General features: G+C 43.8%; 1 protein-coding gene across 2 annotated transcripts in view; it reads left to right on the forward strand.

The window, feature by feature from the left end:
- The window catches only part of LOC143140901 (oxidation resistance protein 1-like), a 72,149-nt gene that overhangs the window by 11,917 nt on the left and 45,660 nt on the right, over window positions 1-14,572 (forward strand). The window lies entirely within an intron of this gene.

The following is a 14,572-nucleotide window of genomic DNA, read 5'->3' on the forward strand; positions in this document are numbered from 1 at the left end:
GACACAAGAAACCTAAGTAACAACAGGGATTATTTTGCCACGTCCTCGTCCCTGCAATGTGGACAACTCTTCCAGTTCAAAGTTCCTTTACTCACAATGATTGAATGGGCCTTTTAAAATATGTTTTTTAAAATGGAAAAACACCATTTAAAACTAAACTCAACATTTGCTAGCAGTAACCCACGTTTGAATTTAAGAAAAGTAAGTGGCTGCTTAGACGACTGCCTCTAGGTCTGAAGAGACTTGTATTTGCTTTGAACTCTGCTTCTTGTGAAAGTGAACACCAGCCAGAGAACATAGTCTGTTATTTATTTCCCTACCAATTTAACAGTAGCAATACTGGCACCCACAAACCTTCTTTGGGTCTGGAAGCGGCATTGTGGTCATGCTGATGGGAATCCTTATTGGATGTTTCTGCACGATGCACACAGCCTTATGTTATTTATGTGCTGTATGACACGTGGCCATTTCTGGAGCTACTCTATGAAACAATTCAGTTTTTTTTTTAATTGAAGCAGTTGCTCTGAGGTTGAGGCAATGGGGAAAACCTATAACCTGTTTTGTTCTATATTGGAACGCTGCTCCTAAACTCTTGTCTCTAAACCTGCTTTTCCCCTCAACTCTGTATGTGCTGCACGTCTACTTTTGCACTTGAAAATTGAACTTCGTCTAAGCCGATTTAAGAGCTAATTTAATTTCTTGGCTATTTACATGCATTTTTTTCACACAATGAGCCAATAGCTTTACTCGACAGTCTTTTATGTTTATTGATGCAAATTATCAAGGATTATTGGCAACTATCAAACCTCTTCAGCTGATATGAGAAACCGTCTCTGTCTTCAAGGGCATAAAGATTAATCTAAAATGTCTAGTTTTTTCCATATTAATGGAATTTTTGGATTGAGATGATTTACTCTCAACTAACTTCCCCCACATAAAACTGAGCTTTTTCATGTAAAAAAAAAAAAAAACGATTTCAGGGAAGTCCATAATTGCTTCTTTTGGACGGTCCCCCTCAATTGACCTGTGGAGATCCGCAGTGCGAGGTAGTCAGGTGTCGTGCTGTTTGCTTTCATCATCGAAGCCGAGCGGGTCTTGTCACCATGCATTCCGAAACCGATTAGGAGTGCATATTGTTGCGCTCTAAAGGTCGTCTTTCAGGGCGTTCCAGTCTGCCGACCACTGTGGCATCTCGGCACCAGCAAGCGATTAGCGGAATTGTGCTTTTTATGTTGGCAGATTCATCTTCTCTCGGTTCATGAATCCCAATCTGCCATGTTTCTGTGAACCATTAATTAAAAGTATAATTTGGAAAAAAATCCCTCTTATCCTGCTGGATAAAATACTGTGTGTGTGTGTGTGTGTGTGTGTGTGTGGTGTATGTGGGGGGGTGCGTTTCATATCTCTCATATGTGATTGTAACAAGTGAGTTATCCATCCTTGAAATTTCTCAGAATCTACACTGGTGAAGAGATAATCTTTATGCCTTGATGCTCGACATCAACCCTCTTTCAGCAACCCCTTGAATAAATAGCAAAAATTCCCCAAAAGACTTTGATTTGCCCATCTTCCAATCTCCAAATTTCTCTCTTTCATTTAGAACCCTTATTTGAATCCCTGCGGTAGATGAGCCAGCTCTGCACCATGTGGTTAGGCCTTTCTGGACCCTCTTCCCTCGGGCTCTAGGAAGCTTCTAGTTCCCTTATGATGTGCCTCATAATGTTTTCTTATTAAGCACTTATGTGTACTCATGGGCGGATTATGAACTTTCGGGCCCCTGGGCCCAGATGTATTAAAGGCCCCCCACTTATTGTCGTGAGGGGGGGGTTTGGGGGTCCTCCCCCAGAAAATGTTTAATTTGTTTGATGTGATTTCCTGTATTCTGGTGCATTTTGGGGATGGGCAATACTAAATTCAATCAGATTCATAGTCCTGATTTGTTGATATTGAGGCAATGATTCCATGCAAAGGTTTGGGCTTCAGGGCCCCCTGACCCCTTGGGTCCCTGGGCCTGGGCCCGGTAGGCCCGTGCAGTAATCCATCCCTGTGTGTACTGTATATGTGTTTTAGAAAACATGCATGCTTTGTAAGGCTACTTTCTAGGCTGCGTATATAGGTATATAATAAGTATACTGTATGACACTTGAATATATTTTAGTCTTGGGTGCTGTAGCATGTCATGAGAATGATGACGCCCCACAAAATGGAAGTGTGAGTTTTCATATCCTAACCGTCAAGGCTTGACCCATTAGCTGAGTATAAGCTGCCCATTCAGGTCATAAACGTACTGTAACTGAACCTTTCTTTTTGCAAATAGTCTCTTTCTGCCAATGGCGTCAGTGAAGAGAATCATCTGAACTGCATACCCAGCAGTAATGGTGGCAGAATTGTTATGTAAATGTTATTGTTGCCATTTTTCTGCTATTGATTTGTTATTTCCCTACCTTGACCCCACACGCTGTCCCTCCCTTCCCATATACCGGTAATGTTACCTCATTTGCCTATTTCATTTTGCCTCTCTATCTCTATATCGATCTCTATCGTTTTAATAAGAGCTTGATGGATGGTTAGTGTGTTTGTACTGCATGTTCAGCATGAAGTGGTGGGCCCACAGACAGAGTGTGAAATTACTGAACCTGACACGAGGAAAGCTGTTGCGTGCACAAACACACACACACCCCTCACAGAAGCTCCACACTGTCCAGAGAACAACGCCGCCAGTGTATGCCTGTCAGCTCTCCTCAGAGTACACTCCCAGTGACAACGGCAGGCTTGGCTGCCTCCCTCCCAGTAGTGACATTGGCACATGCAAAATGGGGAGTTTTGCAGAAAGACTTTTTCTGTCTTCTGGGGACAATTTGGGTGGCTGACCAAGAGCATTAGTGTCAGCAGTCTTGAACAAACATCACTTGACAGGAAAGAAGTTTTGTTACATTTACATTTAAAGCTCTTTATGGCCTTCCCCCTGGTTACATTTCTGATATGCTAGTGCCCTATAGTCCTACACACACATTAAGGTCTACAGGCAAAGGTTTATTAACTATTCCTGAGTCCTGGCTTGCTACTAAAGGGGACAGGTATTTTTCTGTGTTCACCCCAAAGCACTGGAATCCATTGCCTGAGCAAATAAAGTTAGCTGTGACATCCTTTAAATCTCTTCTTAAAACTCACTTGTACCGCAAAGCCTTTAAAGAGTTTATTTAAGTTTATTTTTTTGTTTTGTCTTGTTTTGCTTTGAAAAAAAGGGACCTGGTGACCTTCTCAAAGTAAATGGTAACACTAAAACAAGGGGCTACATTAAGATTTTTGGAGGAAAGGATCAGGCAGTCTACTGAGAGACCTGCTACAATAGGCAGCATTGGACCATTAAACCAGGTTTGACCTGTAGGGATCATTTTCATCATTTATACATAATTTTATCCAAGGTCTTGCAGTATGGAATGGAATGCATTTAAAATGTTCTATGCGTGATGCAGTGAAATCAAAATGTGTGTTTGTCAGAAAGAGCCCACAGTGAATGCCTTGTGTCCTTCTGTATGAATGCCAAAATACTGACCCCGCCTCCAGCTCATAATGGTAACCCATGTGACCTTGGCATTGTCACTGCCATGCTCTGCCAACCGAGCCATGTCAACTTTTTTGTTTGTAGTGAGGGATCAACAGCTGTAAGTGCTATTGCATAATGGCCATCCAAGGAGGCCCTGGAACCATGTCGATACCAGGCTTTGTCCACGCTAAGAGCAAGGCAAGTTCAAAAAGAAAAGTCAAATGACAAGCTCAAGGGAAAGTCTCTGCGTCCTTTACAACAGAAACAGTTTTTTGTTTTTTTGTGTTTGAGGTTTTTTTTTGTGAGTTTGATGCTCCCTCGCTCCCAAGCACTTAAGAATAGAGGACTTCATAAATCTCTTGCACATAATGTAATGCATGTCTCTATTTTACTCAAGTCTGGACACCCCTTTAAAAAGTCTCTCTTTGTTTTAAAATATGGGACTGCTTAAAATGATTCGTCATTTACTTGATTGAGAGAAATGAGGCAGCCAGAGGATTCCAATCCACTTCTCAGTCTCGCCAGATGAAGTGGCATTTCTGTGGCCATTGTTCATCCTCCCCCTGTTAAAGTGTCATCGTCATTCACAGAGGAGGTAAGCTGCGCCTTTTTATTTTCCCCACCTGATGGCACCCTTGGGCATGGACTCTTCTCACCTTTCCATGTATTTGATCAGATATTCACCCACTTGTCAGGTGGAAAGCCACCACCTGGGGATTACCTAGAGTCTTTATCTTAATGATGACTTTACCTTAGTCCTAATCAGTGAACTGTTTTATCGCTCCAAGCTCGTGCTCATGCGTCAGTATTGCAGGACAGTTGCAGCACTTATACTAACTGATGACTGCTACTGGTGTCCTTTAGTGACCTTGAGTCCTCGCACTTGTGTGAAGGCCTCCTCACTATCACACAGCTCTTCCCCAAAGAGAGAGCCACAAGTTGATATGCCGCGGGCCAGTTTACTTTCCCAGCAGTGATGTTACACAGAGGGTGAGAAGGTTCACGGTATAGAATAAGCAACTAAGCATTGTAGAGGGTTCAGCTATTTGGCTGCAGTCCATCCCCCTGAGCCTCCAGGATTTGCCTGGTGCCTCCCTCCTGTTGGTGGACTCTCGGGCCGGAGTTAACTGGCTTAAGGCTCCTGTGGCACCGTAGAGGCTTCGGCGGGGATTGCTGGAGCTTAACGGAGTCCAGTGGGGGAGGAGCGGTTGTCCATCCCCAGATGGAAATACGAGTTATGTAACCTTTCCTGGGCTGCAGATGGAGGCGACGTAACTGAGGTTGTTTGTAAACAGAGACCGTTAGAACTGTACGTGGCTGCATTTTAGGTGCATGTGAAAACAATTACAAGGTTGCTGTTGTTGAAGGAAGAATGTTTGTGGAAATGCACATATTGCAATATTATCAAAGGATGGCCGATGAAGGGGAATTTGTAAAAGGCTATGACTTAGTTTTTCTTCTGTCAGAGGCCAAGTATCTAATGCCACCATTGTCCTGTCCTGTCCTAGACATGAACTCTTAATGACATTCGATGTCGGATGTGATTGAAATATCCCTCCAAACCTCATGAAGCCACAATACACACTTACAGAATGCATTGTGTTTCAATAAGTTAATGAAAAGCAGGATGGTTGTACTGTCAAGAAATGCTCATTCCTTAATATAATAAACCCCTTCAAAGTGTCAGACTCCTTCCTCTTTTGTTGTTTGCACCTGAGAATTTTCACATCCATTACACAAGTTATTTTTACAATTCATGAGATTATCCTTCAAGTTCTCCCATGTGGCATCCCTTAACTAGAGCGATGAGCCCCAATCCTCATTATGCTTTCAAGGCTTATTTTAATTAGAAAACATGTGGCTGAATAGCTTCTTAACACCTGTAGTTCTGCGCACCGTGAATCCTGACTGTATGGATGCAGATACGTGCGCAGCATGTGCTCATTCAGGTAAACACAGAAGGTATACCCCCCCCCCCCCCCCCAGGAAGCTTAAGCCCATGGTGTGAACACTGTGCCTCTCGTCGTGTTCTTATGCCACAGGCCCAGGCTGCATATAATTGGTTCTTGTCAGGGGTGGTGCTTAGTTGCAAATTGGCTTGACCAGTTTGAGTTGCACTCTTTCATCTTCAGTGGATTTGCTTGGTGAACTGACCAGTCCGGTGGTGGTGGTTGTTGTGGTTGTTGATGATGAACTTATGGATATCCAAGGGTTTTGTGTGTCTTAATGTCTGCAGCAATGGAGCCAGTTCTTGCAGCCTTGAGGTATGTGTGATTTTAACTTCTCCATGTTTAGTTTTGGTTTTCTCTTGCAGAACTATTTCTGTGTCTGTGCTCAACTCACAGCACAGAATGGACTCGAAACATCATGAAAAAGTACATACAAATATGTATTAATTTGTCTGGCCCAAAACTATGACATTGAAGACAAGATTTTGTACTTTCAGTTGTCATGTTTGTTGAAATTCTGTGTCGTTGTCGTTGTATTAAGTCAAATATTCAGTGAAAATTGTTCATATTTAAAATTGACATTATGTATTGAAGCTGAGTATGTTTTGTGTACAGCACAAAGTATGCATAAACCATCACATTTGATAAATCAACACAATTCTCAGCTTTGATGTGGCGATACTGTCTCAAACAAAGCAGCTTTGAATAATTTAGCACATTCAAATTTTTTTTTTTTCAAAAATTCCCAGGCATACTGTATGTGTCAAGGCATGTTGACAATCCTATTTTTAGCAATGGTGAGGCAGATGGTGCGATTGTTCCTCCAGTATTCAGCAGATTCTTTGATCTTACAATGTAGACATTCCATGTAGAATAATGCAAATATTTCTGTATCATTTGCCATTGTTTCACTTCCATTGCTTTAGCTGAGGTTGGCACCATTCCTTGCAAACCATACCTGGTTTTAGTATAGTATAGATAGATAGATAGATAGATAGAAAATATGCACAAACTATTAGGCTAATTGGTTTGAAGTTTGCTCAACTGACAAAGTAGATTCTCATTTAATAGTTCTTGAAGCATATACTGTATGATTTGTAGATGTAATGCATGTAACGCTTGTTTAAAGCATTTCTTTATTTTCAAATTCTGTTGCACTGATTGATGCAGGACGCAGTAGAAATAGTTGACCATGTTGTGTTTCCTTGAATTTCCCCTGGGGATCAATAAATCTATCTATCTATCTACTGTATCTCCAAGGCATGTACTACATGGGGAAATATATTGTGAGCAAGGATAAAAACCCTCTTTACAGAAGGATTTGCAGAAACCGATGTAGGATTGATTATTGCAGCATTTCTTCCTTTCTCACATGCATGCAGAATGTCAACTTATTTCTCCACACCTAATGGTTTCCCTGATTGATCACTCCATTACAGAAGTTAACATGGGGGAGGGGGAAAAACAAACACTGTTGACAAATGCTTTCTGGTGAGTGCATGACCCAAGCATGGTCGTAAGCTAGTTGACCTGTCTCAGCGCTGAGAAATCCTCACTCCGGTGATTGCCAACCTCTGCACTTGTCCCGGCGTGACTGGCCACCTAGTCAGGACAGAGGTTAATGTTTTACAGCTAATGGTATTGATTGCATTTCGCTGTAACCTGTATCCTCAGCAAAGAGAGAGATGCTGCTGAGTGCTAAGATTAGACAGTCTGTGAGACAGTGGTTCCCTGATGCAGCATCCTACCTACGTACCATAAGTACAGAGAAAAATAGATGGAAAAAAATAATGGTCAAAGAAACTGTTGCCACCTGTTTGGGTGGTTTTGATTTATTTTATTGTGTTTTATTTACTTTATTTATTTTGTACAACAAGTGTATGTTACAAATTCTTATTTGAGACTAGGCTCATAACCAAAGTCTGCAACGTTCCAAGTTGCCTTAGTCAAAGTCTGTAAAAACGTGTGCAATAGATGTATCATATGCACAACACCATTATATGAGAATGGATATTAGATGAATGGACAAGGGGACAGCAGGTTACCTCCTGGGCCTTGGGACAATCCAGTGGGACAGCAAGCTCAGGCAACTTGTCCAAGCTCCTGGACCGTTAAAATAGGGGAACATCCATGAGAAAACAAAAATAAAAAATAAACAAACGCGAGAAGCAAAGACAGATCCAAATGTGAAATCAAAACAAAGTGTCCCTCCGTCCCATCCCTGACGTGGTGATCTTGAATTTCCCCTGGGGATCAATAAAGTATCTATCTTATCTATCTTATCTATCTTATCTATCTAGTTCACAAGCCAAGATACCGATACCAGACTGTGATTGAGCCATGCTGAGACCTATTCTTGCGGCCCTCCTTTAGGGCCTCATCAGGCCGATATAACACAGAAAATTAGACATTTTTATTTTTGAGGAAAACATGAGTAAAATAAGAGATTGCAGGACCATCTCATCAAGGTCTTTGGAAAGCTGTGTTCCTCTCTTTCCCTCCTCCCCTTGGTCCACCCCCTTCTATTCCTATGTGAGTTACTGACGTCCTGGAGGCCTGAATCCCTGACTTTGAGCCTTTCTGAATGTCTGATTAGGAACAAGCCGAAGCTCTCTGAGAATCCTCTGAAGGGGGATGTCTCTGTTATGCTGCCCAGGTTGCTCAATGAACAGGATCAGAGAAGCCTTTGGAGAATTGTGTCCACATCTTAAGATATGCTTTTGATCACCGATCAAATAAAAATCCTACATTATGTTGCTTTTAGCTTAAGTTTTAAACTACTTCAAAGATGACCAAACACCAACAATTATTTCAACCTGAGACTAGTCCAGTCTCTGTTATGAAAGTTACACAACAAACATTTAAAATTTTAAAGAGAGCTCAGTGTAAAATTGATCCACTTTTCAGATTGGAATGAATTCTTTTTCACCAATTTCCAAGAGAATACAAAGGCGATAAGCCTTACTTGGAATACAAAGGCGATATTAAAGGAAGAGGTGGGATAGAACCTGCCTTCATCACTTAGGGTTAAGCCTTTGTTGTCCTGTTTGATCAGTGCCTTTGGAGATCCCTTGCATCTGGTGTTGTTGCGTAAGGCCTGTAGTAAAAGACCAGGAGCCTGTATGTGTCAGGTTACCTGATTCTTAAGGGGTTCTTTATCTGCTATCATAAGTGAATCCTAAATCTCACTCCTATAGTCAGATGACTCACATTCCTGGCCTTTAAGGAAGGGATCAAAATATAAACTGTTTTTTGGTTTGATTAAGACTGATTACACTTTTGTTGGTGGGAAAATGTTTTATTATGCGTTTCCTGTGAACTACAGCAAGAGCTGGATGGAATCCAGTTATTTGGATATAGCGCTCTCATCTTGCAAAGTCATCCATAAGTGAAATTGAATTGAAATCTGAAAAAATATGACTCGAGTGATTTTCAATATAAATGCTGTTTTAAGTGTTAATGAGGAAATGAGGATGAACATTAGGCGGGGATCCCATTAGCCAGCGGCAAGCGGCAGGTTTCCTATTGTTCTCTATGGTTCGGCAGCGGAACGGTGGCAACGCTGGCGTAACGCTAGCGTTGAACAAGCTGAGCGTTGAACTTGGTTCAACTTTCAAAGCGCAACGCGAGCATATTCAATTGACAAACCGTTTGTGTTGCTTAGGAACGAGATAAAACTTAATATGGTCTGAACGTTGCATTACGTTTGCCTTTGCCACTTACAGACTTCTTTTCTTTAAAAAAAAAAAAAACAGGTCATGGCCTTGGTAGTCTGAGCTGTGATCACTAATGAATACAATCTCTGCGCTATTGAGAAGCCATTATTGTAAGTGTTTGTGTTTATCTCTCTGCGATGCCATTATGTAGAGGCAATTACAGGCGTGTGTCTGTGCAAGCTGCTTCCACTTCCCAGTCGACAAACCCACACATTTAGAGTCTTTGCTCTTCATTACTGTGGCAATGAAATCCTCTAAGATGCTTAATCGTCTGCAGTGCTGTCTTGTTAGATATGGATGTTTTAGACGAGGAAAGGAGAGGTGTGTGTGTGTGTGTGTGTGTGTGTGTGTGTGTGTGTGTGTGTGTGTGTGTGTGTGTGTGTGTGTCTCGTCTGTCTGTCTGTGTCTCTGTGTGTGTGTGTGTGTCTGTCTGTGTCTCTGTGTGTGTCTGTCTGTGTGTCTGTCTGTCTGTGTCTCTGTGTGTGTGTGTGTCTGTCTGTGTCTCTGTGTGTGTCTGTCTGTGTGTCTGTAATGTTCACTAGTCTTTCATTTTGAGAAGAGATCATATGTATTTTGTGTCTGTGTATGTGTATGTGAACTTGTTTGTTTATTCAAGGCTTCCCAGGAAGTATTGCATGTCTTCTGTGTTGTCAACATGCCACTCCTGAATATTTCAGAGTGGAAAACCCAAAGTGTTGGGGTGTGACTGCTTTCATCTCTCTCAGCCTGTAATCTATTCATCTGTTCATTTCTCTTGTCTACTGTGTTTGTGTGTGTGTGTGTGTGTGTGTGTGTGTGTGGGGTGTGTGTGTGTGTGTGTGTGTGTGTGTGTGTGGGCGCCATGTCTCTCGCTAACAGATTAGACGAGGGTATGCACCCAAACTAGCAATGTCCGAATTGAACTAAATGGACACCAAAGCTGACAAATGACCTTTACCGGTGCTTTCAAACAGCTTGGGCTCCTTCCTGGGCACACGGCTCGTGCATAATTAACATGCAAGGGAGATGAAGCCTGTTTGTTTGCCTTCGCTTTAGACTTTTGACCCGGATGAGCTGCAGGTCCCTCCAGTACCAAACTCTACAGTCATTACCCATCGGCCACATCAAGAGTGGGCCAGGTTTGGGGAGCGCTTGGTGCTAACATCTGTGCTAGCAGGTGCATAGGCTCTCTGGATGGGCTAATCGGAGCCGGCCGCGGTCACGGAGCTCAGCCGGAACAGACGGCCTGGGAGTTGGGCAAGAGATCTCCGGATTAGCAGCTGAGCAAATGGCCGCGGCGAAGGGACGGTTTGAGCTGTTTCACTCGGCGCCTGTCGGTGGTGATTTCTTTTTTTCCTTTTTTGGGGGGCACTTGGAAATTACAGTCTTGGCACGTGCGGCTGGCAGACGTTTTCCTCCGGCAGGCGGGGCATAATCAGGACAGGTGTGTGTGTGTGTGTGTGTGTGAGATCAAGGCATACAGGGAGCCAGCTACTCATCGCCGTGCTGTAGAGAGACGAGACGGCATCAAATAGTTCGAGGTGGTGGTGGGGAGGGGGAGCTGCCAGACTAACCCCCCCCCCCCACATCCCCCCACCTCGTGTTGAGTTTTCTGTCACGTCTTCATCTGCTCTGGTGTGCTGTCACAAATACAGAGCTCTCGGGCGCTGGTTGATAGATGGGGAGAGAGTGATGGAGAGAGAAACAAAGAGATGGAGGGGAGGGGGGTCCTTTGATTCAGTGTGTTCATTTTTTTTTCTTTCATGCAACCACAAAACTACGAAAAACACTAAAAGCCCAACAGGCCACTCTTGTGTTTTTGGGTGTGTGTGTTGGTGTGGGTGTTTTGGGTGTTCAACACAGTGTGCAAAGTCATGTCCTTTTGCTTGTTGAGGCTGGCATTGCCATTGTTGAACTGCAGGGGGACTCAACTCAATGAGCAACATTTTTAATAATGCAGTGTGTGTGTGTGTGTGTGTGTGTGTGTGTGTGTGTGTGTGTGTGTGTGTGTGTGTGTGTGTGTGTGTGTGTGTGTGTGTGTGTGTGTGTGTGTGTGTGTGTGTGTGTGTGTGTGTGTGTGTGTGTGTGTGTGTGTGTGTGTGTGTGTGTGTGTGTGTGTGTGTGTGTGTGTGTGTGTGTGTGTGTGTGTGTGTGTGTGTGTGTGTGTGTGTGTGTGTGTGTCCTGAGAGAGACAGCTCCAGTCTATTCATAGTGACGGATAAATCGGAGGCAGTCACGACTCCTTCATGCGGATGCACGCTATTGGCCCGCTGTCTGTGTGTTTGTGGCGGTAGGGGGGGTGGGGGGGGGGGGAGTCATACTCTGTCTGCAGCCACACACCATCTTGCTTAAAGAATGCCTCTCCAAACCTTCTTCAGGTCCCCACCTCATTGGTGGTCTGGAGCAACCCTAGTGGTCAACCCATAGGTATTTTCTAAAAGCTCTCTACACACTTTGCGTGTGCGTGTGTGTTTGTGCGTGTGTGTGTTTGTAAGGGTCATCTCCCATCACACACTTTTAAATAATGTAGCTTGCGGTGAGTGGTTGTAAGTGCTCCTTGTTTGCACTCCCACCTACAGTAAATAATTTGTTGTTATTTTGAACCCTTCGGAAAGGATTCTTGTAAGATCGAGCGACACCACAGGCAGATATGCAGTGACTCCGATATGTCAGAATGAATAATTGACTTGGGCGTGGTGAGCAGTGACTGACAGACGGTCTGCCTCCTAAAGCAGTTCCTTTTGTCATCTCTGCGGTCAATTATGAAAGCATTGTGGTCCGAGATGCACTCTACATGGTTTATTTCCCATACCCAGTCCCCGTATTTTACATTCATGAGAATGCCCGGCTCTTTGGGGGAATTGAAATATCCCCTCATACACATTCATGACCTGCACAAGATGATGGAGAACTGTCTTCCTATCCAAGTCATCGCTTTTTTTGTTGTTGGGTTTTTTTTTGCCTTTAGTCTGAAAATGCACTCTATCTGGAAATCAATGCAGAATAAAATGGCCTACATTTCCATAAGCCAGGGCAGTAATTCTTGTCTGCTCTCTCTAGGTGTGTGTGTGTGTGTGTGTGTGTCACAATACCTCATACACCTTCCTCTAATGTAGTGTGAGGACTGGTTGAATGCCACATTTAGCTGTGGCCAAACTACCACTGAGACAGCCGGCATGCTGGCACCACCTAGAAGTGTATTTGTGTGTGTGCGTTTGTGATTACAAACACATGAACACACACACTCACATAAACACCCACAGACACACACACACACAGACATACGCACATGCACGCTTGATGTGATGGCCAACCTGCTTCGACGAGTGTCTCTTGCTGTGGTCCCAGCTGGCCGGCAGCACGCTAGAGGGCTCTTTAGCAGGCCCACACTCGGCACACACAAGCCCAGCCCCCACTGCACACACGGCCTGCCTGTCCTAATTGAATTGTTACAGACTCAAAGCTGGAGGAGGCTCAATTAAAAACACCCACGTTCAAGCAGAGTAAAAGTGCTGGTATGAATATTCAGTTGTCGGCCCCTCCCTCTTGTTTGTTCAAGTTTAAGCAAGTGTGTGTGTGTGTGTGTGTGTGTGTGTGTGTGTGTGTGTACATATCTTGTTACTGAGCAACAACCGCAGAAACCTCCTGCTGTGAACTCCTCTCTTTGCCTTCATGACTGATGGATTTCAGTGTCCACCATTCTCTCGCTTCACCCCCTGTGCCCTGTACACCTCGAGATTTAATCAGTCTCCCACTCCTAGCTTTCATAGTAACTCCAAGGTGAATGGTGGCCTCACATCTTATAAACTGTTAAATTTGCCGCTTGGTCCCCTTGACCCCAATCACCAATAACCTCAAAATACATTAACGGGTTATGACCTGTATTGGAGGGTAGGCGTGGTTCGGCACGTGTAACTTTAATTAAATTGACCTCGGAGCAACCTGCAGCCTTTGCACAGCACATGTGGTATTGGTGCGCATTAATTCCAACTCATTATGCTCACAAATTTCAGTGAATGGAAAGAAGACTAGATATTGCCGCGAGGCCTTGACATTTATGTGTTTTCTTTTCCTTAATTGCCTAATTGAAGAAAGCAGCTCCAAGTTGATAGTTTGCTGATCTAGACATGCTGCAAATGTCTGGGGGGAGGTAAATATCACCGAGCTATAAATACAATCCCCCCCCCGTCCCCGTCCATTAGCTAATCAGTTCAGCTTTGATTTATGACACTTTATGACTTACAATGACAGCTCCGTAAAAGTTGTAGGTGCCTAAGGGACTACAACCATGTCACAGGCACCAAGGTAGAGGTGAGAGTTGATCATTCTCCCTCAAATGCCACCTCTTTCACCTCGCATGTTTTCACTGAAAGGATTCTGTGCCCGGTATACACAGTTATTATCCCATTTCCTCTGCTATAGACCCAACCAAGGAGAGCTTTTCTGATGAAGAGGATTTTCAAGGACAATACATGTTGCACACGGCGCTGCAGTCACAGCATTTCAAATTGGTATTGTGTGCAGACGAAAGGCAGCATTTTGGGCCTCGTGCATTCGTATCACTCTAAGCGGCAGACGCGTAGGCAGGTTTCCTCCCAGGAGCAGTCAGAGAGGATAATGCTTTAAGACGCGGGGAATCTGCTTAGTGGAATTACCGCTCATAATTCATCGCTCCCTCTCTGTCTGGGCTTTACTAGAAGAGTGGTGGAGGGGGATGTGGGCTTAGTTAGGGTGGGCAGGCAATTATGTCAGAGAGACAGACAGAGAGACACCCTTACCTTGGCTACCTCTCCCTGGAAAGACTTTGAATTCAGGTCAGGGCACTTTCAGCCCTCTCTAGATGCCTGGTTGTGTTAGCGCTAGCCTGCTTATCTACCTTGGTGCTTGCTTACCGACCTAGTTAACAGTCCCTGGCCCTACTGTTATCAGTTCCCTTAGGAAGAAACAGACTGTAGGTGGAGCTCAATTTCAAGTTTAGTCTGTGAAACGATATGGGTGGATTGTGTCACCGACTCAAAGGAAGCAATAATGCCATATTGACCTTAGCATATTTGTTTCATCAAAGTCTGAGGTTTATTTTTAGGGGTCCGCTAACATTGCATCTATATCTTGAGGGATTTCAGTTTTCTGAATAATTCCAACCGTGTGTCTGTGTCTGTGTCTGTGTGTGTGTGTGTGTGTGTGTGTGTGTGTGTGTGTGTGTGTGTGTGTGTGTGTGTGTGTGTGTGTGTGTGTGTGTGTGTGTGTGTGTGTGTGTGTGTGTGTGTGTGTGTGTGTGTGTGTGTGTGTGTGTGTGTGTGTCTTTCATTTTGAGAAGAGATCATAAGAGGCAGTGTGTTATTGTGCGGCTCTGCAGCAGTCAGTCTCTGGAGCTTTATTAC

The sequence above is a fragment of the Alosa pseudoharengus genome, unplaced genomic scaffold (assembly GCF_046254945.1).
Source record: "Alosa pseudoharengus isolate Yale_2024_CS ecotype anadromous, Long Island Sound unplaced genomic scaffold, YU_APseudo_1.1 YU_APseudo_1.1_scf_23, whole genome shotgun sequence".
In the NCBI taxonomy this organism is placed as follows: Eukaryota; Metazoa; Chordata; class Actinopteri; order Clupeiformes; family Clupeidae; genus Alosa; species Alosa pseudoharengus.